The 15238-nt window shown below is 32.0% G+C and overlaps 1 pseudogene; it reads left to right on the top strand.

The window, feature by feature from the left end:
- Positions 1–368: 368 nt before the first annotated feature.
- Positions 369–2506, top strand: LOC120357626 (annotated as a pseudogene).
- The last annotated feature ends 12732 nt before the right edge of the window (positions 2507–15238 follow it).

Genomic DNA, 15238 nt, shown 5'->3' with positions numbered 1-15238 from the left:
GCATATCATCTATAGCATTTACATGATAATTATTATGAATTTATGACATAAACGTATACATACATTTTCTGTTTTTACTATGCATTATATGGTGTACATGTATCTTGTGCACAAATTTAAAATTGCTAGTTTGTAATCGTGTGCAGTTATGAGCAGCTCGCAATACGGTATAATATCGAAAGGGTGCAATTTAATTAATTTCAATCAATGTTAAATAAAGAACTAAATTGATTTAAATACCAAAACATATAAAAAAGAAATTTAAAGGTAAATTTAAAATAACAAGTAAATTAATATTATATGTACGGGTGTATATATATATATATATATATATATATATATGCAAAAAAGATCACCTGACAAGTGTACGACATGTAAAAAAGAATATTACTACAGAGTACAAGATTCAAGGAAATTAAGTACGGAAGTAAAAAAGTTTCAATGACTTTAAATTAATTGGTAATGTTTAGTTAACTCATTATTCTTGAGTGTTTAGATCAAAATGTTTATAAATTTATGGAAAAATGCGAGTGTCACCTCTTGGTTGTTTATATCTGTCAATTTGCGATGGGTATTGTTTGCTCGGATTATTTCCTTTTCAAAGCAAGGGTCATTTTGTCATGTTCGAACAACTGATGAAGAGCCTGACCAGGAAGGATCGACATGACCAGCAGTTTTCCATTAAAGAAGCCTTATCCAAATACTGATATCGTGACAGTCCCAGGAGTTGGTGAACAACATTTCCTCTGAAATAGCGAAGAGATATTTGCCCGTGTATACGATGTACGCTATTGGGATGCTGGCAGGAAACGATCTTTCCTAACTTTTAAGAAATCCGACAATAAAAGAATTGGCGCAACCACAGAACCCGCCTTACGACGCAGTGATAATGGAGGAACATAATAGAAAACCATATTTCTTTTAAATTAGCAATAAAAATTTATTTAGTTAATGTAATGCAATATTATATTTTAAAGTATTATTTTCTTACTTTTTTTGATAAAATCGTTTCTTGTGAATCTAATAATATTCGTTAATTAATATCTAGCATTTCATACAACAAAATAAATACTCTACTTTATTTGTCATTAGGATCACGGCGTGTAATGTTTCGAGATTATCGGCCACTTATTAAAAGTTCCCTTGATTGGGATCAGCACATCGTTGCTGTATCCATGGTTAATCAGTCAACCTAAGAATTTGGCCTTTGTGTTGAATATCATTTTAGATTTCGCCACCCTTATGAATTTCTGGCAACGTCTCTGTAACGTCTTGCGCACGCTCTACGATAAATGGTTTTTCGATTACTTGACGACGCGAGTGCAAGACAGGTTGATAGGGTAGAACTTCAGGCCGGACATATGGGAATTGGAGAGGAAGCTGTCGCTGATCCTCATCATGTTAAGTGGCATATAGCCGTAAACACCTGCCGTGATCTCCAGATCCATTCTGAAGATAAAATGTTGTAATCCGAAAGTCGGCTTTTACGATCCGTTTTCATGTCAAGTTTTATTTTTTTTGATGCCAACAATGGCATGCCAACGAATCACGAGCTCACAAGCATGATGCTCTTTAACTCAAGTAATCATCGTTACAAGATATCATGCGTATCGTATAAAACGATATATAATTTAATGCGTGAGACAGCAGTAAAACTTCCTTTTTTTCGTAACTTGCACATCTTCAAGAATTACTCCGAAAAAGAATGCTTACCTGGGTGTTTAAAACAAATTAAAAAGAGAGAGTCAATTTCTGTAAATTCAAGGTTTCAATACTATCGTTCCCCTGTTTCTCATGTGCGTAAAAAATGATTTATAGATAACTATTAATTTAAAAATAAATTATTTGCTCGAGCTATCGATTAACGTGACAATTGGATTAGAATTTTGAATTTTAGATTGTTTCACAACGGAAATACAAAAAAGTTTCACAGGAAAATTACAGGGCATTAATAATGGTGCATATACATGTGATAATGCGGCACGTGTTCATTATTATTCAATTTTTGTTATTCTGTCTTTCTGTATACATATATTTATGTAAAAGATAGCATGTAATCGATAGCATCAAAACATTACGCACATGACTCATTTTATTCGAAGACCACCCTAGGAATATTTTCAAGATATAAAGACGTCTTTAAAGGAAGGAAGAAAGGACGTTCTTCTGGAAGTCTTTGTTATATGGGTAGTTAATACTATTAACAAACGGTACATTTGCTGACAGCATTAGCAAATGTGCATAGTTTGTTTTCTTCGCGTTCTGACACTGTTTCTCTTGCAGGAACTAAAGAAATGGATGGATGACAGCAAAGATGGTTTTATATATTTCACTTTTAGTTCAATTGTGATGATCGAGACGTTTCTACGTAAGTTTCTGAAGATTCCTTACGCCTCGTTAAGCAAAATAGTACCCGTGCAGATTTTAATAACCAGCTCCGGAGAAACTGCAACCTGGTTTTCTTAAAAATATTTATATATTTCCTTAGATTTGCTGCAGCTTATGATATTGAGTGAGTATTACTCTATTAAGCTATATTACTTTTGTAATATTTTCTATTTATGAAGTTTCATAATCTAAAATATTAAAGACTTTATTTCAAGCAATAAATATGTGAATATTGCATGATGTAAATTTTACGTTTTTCTAATTATTTATTCTTCTATAAATAAATTATAAATGTATTTAAGTTTTAATTTAAAAATTCATAAAAATGTATTAACATTTCAATATTGGTAAATATTATAATAATTATTATATATTATATGCATATTACTATAATGATAATTTATTATAATTAATATTTATAGTTTAACATTAATAAATTGTTATTAATATTTAAATTAAAATTTTAATATTATATTTATATTATTATTATCAATAACAATAATATACCATTATTAATAATAACATAAAGTATTAATTATTATATACTAATTTTTATAAATTTTAAATGATTCAAATATCTGTAAATCATTGCAAATTGTCTTTTATGAAGTAAATTTGCAGAAATTATAAAACTGTCAAATATAAATGAATCTTGTAGAACATCCTAATATAAAAGCCTTTATTATTCATGGCGGACTCATGGGCACGTAAGAAGCAATATTGTAAGAAGCAATATTGTGCGGTCCCTGAGCGATACACCGTTTTTTGCCGATTAATTTACGAATATCAACGCCTATGTTGTCAAAAACATTGCCATACGACTGGACGTCAATGAGATTACCGAAAAAAATATGGATGCAGCCTTGAATGCAATATTACAAGACTCTCTGAACAAGTACAAGATGTTTTATGATAATTTTATCATTGTCGCAAATTATCGCTCGGACAAGAACTGTTTATGTATATTTGAGATAACGTAAGCGTAACTTGTTCATGTCTTCCTATTTTTGCACATTAATATTGTGTTTTATTATTATCTTAAATTTGTATGCGTAGAATTTGTTATGATCTATTTTAATGGTTATTAAATACATTTTTATAACTGATTTTCATTTCAGGGAATGTGCGCGGAATCTATCCCGATGATTCCTCGATCGAGCAAAGAATGCTATTAACAAAGCTATTTATTGAATCGAGTACATCATCAGGTACGGCGAAAACTCTCTTCGTTCGCCTGCGGTGGATATGACATGGTGACAATTGTCTCTTGTCGATGTGAATGGGTTTCTGTTGTTTTGCGCCACACTCATTATCGCCGTCGTAGTGTTCATTGTGTAATTCATGTTTAAATTGAGGTACAAAGATATTAATACATTATATTTAAGAAAGTTCAAAGTAAATTAATCATTAATTAAAGATAAATAATGCTGTTTGCGATCAACTCAATTAAAGCGAAATTCAACTTCATTATTTTAATAATTAATTTTTGTACATAATTATCTCTTCAAAATATCGTTCGGCTAATTAGTCATTTGAGAATTGTTTACTTGCGTATCATTGCTGTAACGGAAATTCATACTCGTGTATTCTATTTTCCTTTGTTCTTACCTAAACAGTTAATTGTTTATGACTGATATTCGGTCAACACAGAGTCGAATCCGAGTTCGTTCTCTTTGCGTTTACGTGTATCACGGAAGCACGTCAGCGGTTGCGACCGTGAAAAATATTTATCTGTTCTTCAAAATCCACTCTATCACGGTCGCCGTTGGTAATTATTAGAGAAGCTTCGGCCAATGGTACAATTTGTCGCGCAAAATCTCCGATTTGCTTCCGTCAAACGGTCGCTTCGCCTTCGACCGTCTAAATCTCACATCGGTTTCTCAGATTCGTGAAAGACTTTAAGTGAAACGGTCGAAATCTAGCGAGATCGCGCGTTTGCGAGTAGCAGATAATCGATCTGACATTATAAAGCCGGTGGAAGACAATATTGTACTGCTATGAACATTCACGTTGTAAAAAATTTACTTATTGCAAATGTAACGTAAATCGGGCTTAGGAGACTCAGAATGAATGCATAAGCGATCCACATGAATTGAATGATTAAATATATTTCCGATAAGCTTCAAGACAATTGAGTTAACAAAATTTATTGGGCGCAGTCCCACAGGCGGGACCAACGATAATCGATACGTATCGTGTGCGCGCGTAGCATTGAGAGAGAGAGAGAGAGAGAGAGAGAGAGAGAGAGAGAGAGAGAGAGAGAGAGAGAGAGAGAGAGAGAGAGAGAGAGTACGACCTGGCGTGATGTTTGATGTTAGAGCGCCGTGAGAGCGAAGGCGATTCTGCACATTTGATAACAATTAAACCCAGTGCTGCGATGCCGTGCTGTGGCTGGATTCGGAGCCGCAGGACCTCACGCGTTCTTTCCGTGCTCGGTGTTTCGCGTCTTGCGTCAGGCTCCGTCGGCGCCTCTCCTTCGGAGTAATCCTTATCCTCCAAGACTCTGGGCTTCGTGTCGGCGTCTCCCCGACTACGCCTTGTCATTCCATGACACAGCCGGACTCCTTCCGGTTTAGATCTTCTGCCCAGGCCAGTCCGAATGCTTCTGATCTAATTCTCCGGTCCCCGACTCCTTTCCCTCGCCACGCTCCCGTCCTGCCATCACTTTTATTCTTCCATTTCCTTCTCTCACATTCCATCGTTCGCCTTGCTCGTCTCGCGCTTTTCCCTTTCCGCTGGGCATATTTCCCACTTTCTCCTAAACCTATCTCTCTCCTCTATCTTCCTTCTCTCTCTCCCCCACGCCTCGCAATTCCGTTGAACGCTCTAATTCGCTACACAATTAATTTGCTTACCAGTGCTATTAAAGACATATTTCAATCATCACATTCGTGGGCATGTTTCTAAAGTCCAGTCAATTTTTACTCTCGTTCATCCACACCGCACAGATCAGCGGATCGCTACGTACGCTTTGCGCTCTTGATCAGTTCATCCAGCATCTTAGTGTTATAAAGATATATTATGATCTAATGTATAAATATGTATGATTAGCACAGGACATCCTATGGACGTCCGTTTTAAGCTCATTTTAAGTCTGTACGTCCACGGACATAAAATGGACGTCTATCGTATGTCCGATTTTGGACGTCTATTAATGGCCAATTTTTAGACGTTTATAAGATTTAGAGATGAGAAAAAAAAAAGAAAAAAGAACAAGTGCGACTCGCGCCTTTTGATATTTGGATTTGGATATCAATCGGGAAGCGCGCTATCATCGCGCAAGCATAATGTTTCATATGTCTTTTGTCGCAAATACAAAGTATGTTTACAATTAGACATTTTAAAAGTGTTCATTTTATTTACAAAATTTTCTAAGACTACTCGCGACGTATTGCTTTTGCTGACTTGACTTTTTTTACGATAAAAATATTTATTTATAAATATTTATTTTAATATTGTAAAATCCGTTTTCTTAACATTAAATAAAAATATTTTTAAAAATAAAACAAAATCAAGAATCTTATCAAGAATTTTTTCCGGAAATTTTCAAGCGGTCACCCATTTAAGTCGTAATTATAGAAAAGTATAATTTTACATATGTTTATATAAATTTAATTATATGTTTCATCTTTTCAATAACATATATTGACTTGATATAGATGTGTTAACATAAAATATTCACAGATCATCACCAGGCATCAGTTTGCAGTAGTCTTACAGATCAAGCAACGTTCGGCGAGGTTACGACTTGGATGGCTGCAGTCACTTAAAAATTTCCCAAAAAAATTATTGAGAAAGATTTTCAATTTTTTTTACTTTAAGTAACATTTCTATTTTATTTAACATTAAGAAAATTGTTTTTGACAATATTAAAGTGAATATTTATAAATTAATTTTTTATATATGTTTATATATGTTTGTACATGGTCATATAAAGACAAATTTCGTACATGATCATGTATGATGATTTAGATATGGTCATATATAATTATAAATAACATTTTTATTTGGGTATTTAAAACATATTAATCTTTTTTTGCGGATTTCCTTAAAATTAGTAACTACTTTGTTTCTCTCTTCGATAAAAATATTAAATTTAAATAATTCTTAATTCATTGTGTCCAAGCTTGTCGATTCTCTCGTAAATTTTGTGTTGCAATCGGTGCAGTTTAAGCGTTTTGAATTATGCAAGAAACGTATAGGCCTAGTTTACACTCTTGCTACGCGTACTAACTCGTAATTTTCTATTAAATTATCTTACTTTTGACGATGCATGTATACATGATACATATATTTAATTATCTCGATTCATATTGTACCAGCTTAGTATACTATTTTTTAAATTCATTGCCGAAATTAAGATAATTTAATGAAAAATTACTAGTTAGTACGTGTATCAAGTGCTTGGTGTAAACTAGGCCCTATTCATTAAATTTATTACCGAAATTAAGATAATTGAATAGAAAGTTACTAAATATTACGCGTATCAAGTATTCGGTGTAAACAAAGCCATAGATCGCATGAACGCATCAAACGCATGAATTGCCTCAAGTCGAAGGAAAAGCAGCCTATGAGCTAGGAAGATTGCTAAGAATGTAGTACACTCTAGGGAATTCACAGTGCTCTCGAAGCGCTTTTGAAGCACGCAATAGCTAATTCGGAACGACCTTATATGCACTCCACGCGTTTCAAGCGTAATTTGGAACGCACCTTAGTTATCGTAAACACCCCCTGTGTCCGCGATGCTAGAAATCGGCCCGAGTCTCAGATCTAAAAGTATGTAGCCAATCAACGTTTAGCTTTTACGGAAAAGCGACGAGTTGATTGCTTATACAGTTCTCGGTCCGAGAAGTCGGACCGAGTTCTAGCCTCGTGGACATAGATCCTAACATTTTCATTTCAAAATTACCGATATCTTCCCTACATTTTTTATGTCAAGTCTAATATACATTTTATTATAATTATACAATGAGTGTAACCGAACATTCATGTTTGCGATAAAAAGAAACTGATAGAATACAAAATGACGTGCGTGCAACGAAGAAAATCAATTCAGTTGTAACAACTGTACAGAGTTAAACAAGATTGGTACGACAAGGTTTTTGCGATCGAAAATAAGCGAGAGGGTAAAGAATTAAACAGAGGCGCTCGAGTTTTGCGCATACCATTCTCAGGCTAAAGTCCCATAGACTGATATTTCCCGCGTAACGCGTAATACGTAACCAATCAGAAGCGTTCTGCGTCTTTTGTTGAGCTTTTTTATAAAGTTGATTGGTTACGCAATACGCGTTACGCGAAAAATAGCAATTCATGGGACTTCAGCCTTATTCGCACCATGGTCCAAATAGAACGCATCCAATTGTCACAAAATTGAGCCACTCACCTGAGTTCATGGAAACAGGTTCGACGGAAGACTTATTGGAGATATATCGCGATCACCACCCGGAATTTTTCCAGGTGGTGAATCCAACACCCGGAATTTTCAAACGATTTGATTTGATTATTTTGATGAGAATGCTCCAAGTTAACTTGAAGAGCAACTTTGCACATTTATTTTGAACATTTACTCCGAATGAGCCGACAATCTTATAATATCGAAAAACTTATGGATGATTTTATTTCCGAAAATTCAAAGCAAACTGCTGTTTTTGCTTTATTAAAAAATAAATCTCAACTCTTATTGCGTTCAAATGTTTATTTATATATTGTTTGTAAATTGAAGTTATTTTGTAACTAAAAGTTTATCAAATTGAGAGAGAATCTGAAAGTTGCTTTTATCTATTATATAAACACATTATCCTACAATATAAAAAAAGAAATTTTTTTCTTTTTTACCACTTTTACAGGTCCTACTGCCTCCCCCTCTTTCCCCGCCCTGATCAATCAACATTCGCAATAAATCTGTTCCGCCAACTCTGTATGGGAAACTTTTTCGTCACAAACAATCATCGAGCTTGAGCCAGTGTTCTCAGATAGGACGGGATTTTCGCGCATGCGCGAAAATGTTTACGTAAAAACATTACTTAATTCCATTATTAAAAAATTGTGCAAGATATTAAATTGATTAGACCACTTAACAAAGGTACACATATTACTTATTAATACCGTTATTTAATGGAAGTAAATACTTTACTGATGCTGAATCCACCGCGCATGCGCTAAAATCTTGTCCCATCTGAGAACACTGGCTTGGGCACACTTTTCTTGAAAAGACCTTAATTCTCTTGCCTCAAGAGAATTTCACTCAGGGCCGGCTCATAGGCTATTGCCTAGGAATGATAAGTATGAGTGGCACCATTTTATCTTATTGTTAGAACAATTTCTAAAAAATTGCAGTTTTACGCGAACAAAAACATTGTTCATCAGTTATTAGATTCGAGTTGAGGTCTTTGTTTGTTTTGAGCTGATTTGTGTATTCTTCAGATATTCTTATTCTTGCACCAACACGTTTAAAGTGCGAAAAATAATTTAACGTTTAAAATAAAATTGTCGTTAGATTCGAGACACCGGTAAAGTATCTTTTAGGCGATCAAAGGCAAATTTTCTTAACTGTCGAGTGAGAATACGGATAATTGAAGAATGACGACATTGTCGATTGTTGTAGTTTCATGGAGAATAATAAACACGAGTCTGACGGCGAGTAAAAAACTATTTAAGAATACTCAGAGCAATAAGCGTTTAAAATACCTTAAATTATTATTATATATTGAAGTAGAGCTTAATCGCAAAATGGATTATAATTCTATTATAAACGATAGGTTTGCTATTAAGAAAAAACATAAAGTTCTGTTATAATAAATAGGTATTTTGTCTATAGTATATAATACGTCTTTTGTATATAATATATTATTTTGTAATATGTTAATATGTATAATATTCTAATAAAACTAAAGAAATTAAAAATTTAAATTAAATAGTTTTGTTTATACACGGTTTACATTTAACATTACGTTTTAACATTTTAACTTTTGTAATTATAGTCAACCTTGCGATCATAATTATATATACATGTATACTTATATTGTATAGATACCTAAAATAACGTAAAAAGCATCAGAATATAAAATTTGATTAATTTAAATTATATTTGTAGCTTGAGTATGAGCGACAAAGATTTTGTAGTTTAGTTGCCTAGAGACAGCCCTGATTCCGAATTGCTGCCGATAAGAGTCACGTCAGTGATGTGAGCTCGGCCCGGTTTTTCGCGCATGCGCGGCGCATACGGTAACAGTAACGTACGTAATATCAAGAAAAAGATGTGCTGTTGATCGCCCGTACATAGTGATATGAAAATGTTTATAGAAAATTTAATAAATTTGCAACTTATTATTTATTAAAAATTAATCTATATTTAATAATAATAGAATTAAAGATACGCTAAAAGAAAGGGAAAGGGAGCTGAAATAATTCAAGAAAACAAATAAAGATTTAAAATAAAATATTTATTTTGGCAGAATTATTAAAGAAAACCAACATTTGTTGCAAGGGTAAGGAAAACTGCCAAAAACCTTACCAGTTTTCAATAAAAAAATACATTTTAAAAATACAAAATTAACATGTTACATTATCACATTTTTAACATAAACATATTTAATAACATAAATAAAAAATAATTTACAAAATAAAATATTGCATCTTTGGCTTTTATCACATACTTATTACTATATCATATTTTTATTGCATATTTTATTACAAATGTATAAATAATGCATAAAAAATAAACTCTGAAAACCAAAATAAAAATGTAATATCTTATAATAATTAAACTTTGAAAAATAAAATAAAAATTAATAATAAAAATTATAATGTGCAGCATGCAGAAAGAAAATATAGGCTAGATGGGCTAGATGTAAAAACCAAAAAATGTTATGCAAAATAATACAAAAAATATTAAGCATTATCAGATGTGCATTGATTTTTATATAAATTTTGCGTGTTATGCAGTTCGAAATGCTTCACGTCAGGTTGAAATGTAAAGCAATTAATGTTTTTAGCTTGGAAACTTGATCGAATTACACAAATTGAGGAAAGAGTATTATTACACAATCGATTTCTTTTTTTACTTTTTACGTCTGTGACAAAAGAAAATATTCTTTCAGCCTCGGCATTGGAATGAGGATAACAAAGGACTATTTCAACTAATAATTGTAAATTTGGAAACATCTTTTCCCCGTCAAAATTTTTACATTGCAATACATTATTCCACATTTCATCTATTGGTAGAGAAGCTAACTGTATTTTTTGTTGTTCGTCAAAACTCGTTGGTAATATGTCCCACTCGAAAGCTAAATCTGATATATTAATATGTTCAACTTGCTTAGCAATATGAGTTAAATATTTAATTTTATTTCTACCGTCTTTATAAAGAGCAATTTTAGGATCTAGAAAATTTAATTGTTTAAAAAATTCATCGTTATAAGGTAGACGTTTTAGCATTTCTCGAACTGCCGTAACATAAAAATCCAAACATTTTAATTTAATTTCTTGCGCGCATTTCACAGATAATGTTTCTAAAAAACTATCACATTCCGGTCCTACTCGTATGTTATCTATATGTTGTACATTATTATCTAAATCTGAAATTGAAATGTTTTCTACATTATCGTAATTTAAAAAATTGTCGGCTAATTGACGAATTAATTGTTGACTGCTTTCGTATAATTTATGAATTAAAATGTTACGCGATTGAAACAGTGCGTTAAAATTATTAAAATAATTTAATGCGTATTTTAGAAACAACAAATATGCTTTAACCGAATTATCATTTAAATATTGTAATATATTTTCCGCGGATTTTAATTTATCTTCTACTGTTGCTAACAAAAAATTATTTTTTAAAACGTCCCAATTTTCTAACAATCTAACAACGCACTTTTGTAAGCAAAGCCATCTAGTATCTGACAATTTTAATATTTTTCTTCGTTCAACTTCAAAAAAATCTTGGAATTCACCCAATATTGCACATCTCTTCGCACTGCCCGAAATGTAAGTGGCAACTCCTCTAATTAAATCTTCGCAAGAAGAAGGTAACTTTTTGCAAGCTTTACTGGCTACAATCGCGGATGAATGGCAAATACAATTTAACGTTACTAAATTTGGAACTTCTTCTTTAAGACGACTCATAAAAGAATTTTTGCGTCCAATCATAACTGACGCATTATCAGATGCCATTCCAACAACATTTTTTATGGGAATATATTTTTCTTCTAAGCATTTTATAAATATTTCAAAAATTTTATTCGCGGAACAATCTCTTGCATCTAAAGATATTAATTCTAATAATTGAGTTGTAATTTTTTTATTCAAAGGTGATACATATTGAACAAGAAAACACATTAATTTAGTATCTGAGATATCCGTACTTTCATATATTAAAATGGAAAATTTACAAGTTTTTAAATATTCTACGATTGTCTCAATTTCCCGTTTCGCAGTGACATTATTAACAATATTTGCGCACTTATTTCGAGCTAGTGAGAAATCTTGCACAACTTTGGGATCTATAAAAATATCTCTTATTAAAGGTGTTAAATGATCCGCGATTTGAAAAGCTATATTATGCTCGGCAAAAAAAGTTGATAATTTAATTTCTGCGCGTTTAACTTTATCTTTATGTGACAAACTATCTTCGGTATCAATACGGTCAGCAGTCTTACAATTACAAGATTTTACGTTTTCGATATGTCTAACAGTTTGCGTATGTTCAACTATATTTGTTTTGCAACATCTGATAGTTTTATTGCATGCAATACAAAACGCTTTATTTTCTGAAGGATGAGGAGCTAACCATCCTTTAAAGATATTTTCATCTAGCCAAGCATTTTGAAATTCTCTACTTCTACGTTTTTTAGTAGCTCCTTGACCAAAAGAATCCATCATGCAGCATGAACAAATATATAAATAAGTGTTATACTTACTAACTTACCTTGTGTAAATATTGCACTGAAGCTTAACCTCCTTCGACGAGCCCGTCATTTTCGCGCCAAGACACGAGTCACCCGAGACTTTTGCGCCCATAACGGTCGCATTATGGCCAGTACTGTCTAGCAGCTGTTTTTGCCGCGCATGCGCGAAAAACCGGGCCGAGTTCACATTGGAATAAATTTTTTCAATGAGAATTAAAAATGCTATCACTTGAATTTTTAAAATACAAAGATTTTTCAATGACAATACAGAGATAGTACCACGTGGGATTTATATAAAAGTTGAAGATACTAGCAGTTGGGTTAAAATAGAAGTTTTTCAAAGAAAATACAAATACTACTACTTTAATTTTGTGGAAAAAGTATATTCTCTTTATAATAAGCGCACTTTAAAAGATTTCACACATTTTTTTTTTAATAAACGTATATCATTTTTATTAGATTACATATTTTCAAAATAAGTTGCGCGCAACACACATAGGCGCTTTTTTTACCTTTTTTTTTGAAAAGGTAATTTTGTACTGATTAATTTTATACATAATAAAAATAAGGTGAAAATATAAAAGTATTATTAAAGGATTGTTACGTCGAAATATTACGATTTTTTATACGCGGGTTACATAACTACAGATAAAAATTCAATGTTATCCGCGATAACAAATGACAGCTGCATACACTGCAGCCCAAGCTCCATATCTTTCCGTTACATTTAACATTTCAATAATAAGAAATTAAAAAAAATATAATTTGACACGATTGAAAAAAGATGAATAAAGCCAAAGCGTTTCATTTACTATATATAATTTAATACATATATAAAACATTGTTTACGTAAGATTTAATACGTTTTGGCTTTATTCATCTTTTTTCAATCGTGTCAAATTATATTTTTTTTAATTTCTTATTATTGAAATGTTAAATGTGACGGAAAGATATGGAGCTTGGGCTGCAGTGTATGCAGCTGTCATTTGTTATCGCGGATAACATTGAATTTTTATCTGTAGTTATGTAACCCGCGTATAAAAAATCGTAATATTTCGACGTAACAATCCTTTAATAATACTTTTATATTTTCACCTTATTTTTATTATGTATAAAATTAATCAGTACAAAATTACCTTTTCAAAAAAAAAGGTAAAAAAAGCGCCTATGTGTGTTGCGCGCAACTTATTTTGAAAATATGTAATCTAATAAAAATGATATACGTTTATTAAAAAAAAATGTGTGAAATCTTTTAAAGTGCGCTTATTATAAAGAGAATATACTTTTTCCACAAAATTAAAGTAGTAGTATTTGTATTTTCTTTGAAAAACTTCTATTTTAACCCAACTGCTAGTATCTTCAACTTTTATATAAATCCCACGTGGTACTAACTCTGTATTGTCATTGAAAAATCTTTGTATTTTAAAAATTCAAGTGATAGCATTTTTAATTCTCATTGAAAAAATTTATTCCAATGTGAACTCGGCCCGGTTTTTCGCGCATGCGCGGCAAAAACAGCTGCTAGACAGTACTGGCCATAATGCGACCGTTATGGGCGCAAAAGTCTCGGGTGACTCGTGTCTTGGCGCGAAAATGACGGGCTCGTCGAAGGAGGTTAAGCTTCAGTGCAATATTTACACAAGGTAAGTTAGTAAATATAACACTTATTTATATATTTGTTCATGCTGCATGATGGATTCTTTTGGTCAAGGAGCTACTAAAAAACGTAGAAGTAGAGAATTTCAAAATGCTTGGCTAGATGAAAATATCTTTAAAGGATGGTTAGCTCCTCATCCTTCAGAAAATAAAGCGTTTTGTATTGCATGCAATAAAACTATCAGATGTTGCAAAACAAATATAGTTGAACATTCGCAAACTGTTAGACATATCGAGAACGTAAAATCTTGTAATTGTAAGACTGCTGACCGTATTGATACCGAAGATAGTTTGTCACATAAAGATAAAGTTAAACGCGCAGAAATTAAATTATCAACTTTTTTTGCCGAGCATAATATAGCTTTTCAAATCGCGGATCATTTAACACCTTTAATAAGAGATATTTTTATAGATCCCAAAGTTGTGCAAGATTTCTCACTAGCTCGAAATAAGTGCGCAAATATTGTTAATAATGTCACTGCGAAACGGGAAATTGAGACAATCGTAGAATATTTAAAAACTTGTAAATTTTCCATTTTAATAGATGAAAGTACGGATATCTCAGATACTAAATTAATGTGTTTTCTTGTTCAATATGTATCACCTTTGAATAAAAAAATTACAACTCAATTATTAGAATTAATATCTTTAGATGCAAGAGATTGTTCCGCGAATAAAATTTTTGAAATATTTATAAAATGCTTAGAAGAAAAATATATTCCCATAAAAAATGTTGTTGGAATGGCATCTGATAATGCGTCAGTTATGATTGGACGCAAAAATTCTTTTATGAGTCGTCTTAAAGAAGAAGTTCCAAATTTAGTAACGTTAAATTGTATTTGCCATTCATCCGCGATTGTAGCCAGTAAAGCTTGCAAAAAGTTACCTTCTTCTTGCGAAGATTTAATTAGAGGAGTTGCCACTTACATTTCGGGCAGTGCGAAGAGATGTGCAATATTGGGTGAATTCCAAGATTTTTTTGAAGTTGAACGAAGAAAAATATTAAAATTGTCAGATACTAGATGGCTTTGCTTACAAAAGTGCGTTGTTAGATTGTTAGAAAATTGGGACGTTTTAAAAAATAATTTTTTGTTAGCAACAGTAGAAGATAAATTAAAATCCGCGGAAAATATATTACAATATTTAAATGATAATTCGGTTAAAGCATATTTGTTGTTTCTAAAATACGCATTAAATTATTTTAATAATTTTAACGCACTGTTTCAATCGCGTAACATTTTAATTCATAAATTATACGAAAGCAGTCAACAATTAATTCGTCAATTAGC

The sequence above is a fragment of the Solenopsis invicta genome, chromosome 4, assembly GCF_016802725.1.
Source record: "Solenopsis invicta isolate M01_SB chromosome 4, UNIL_Sinv_3.0, whole genome shotgun sequence".
Taxonomy (NCBI): Eukaryota; Metazoa; Arthropoda; class Insecta; order Hymenoptera; family Formicidae; genus Solenopsis; species Solenopsis invicta.
This window is presented reverse-complemented; position numbering and strand designations above follow the sequence as displayed.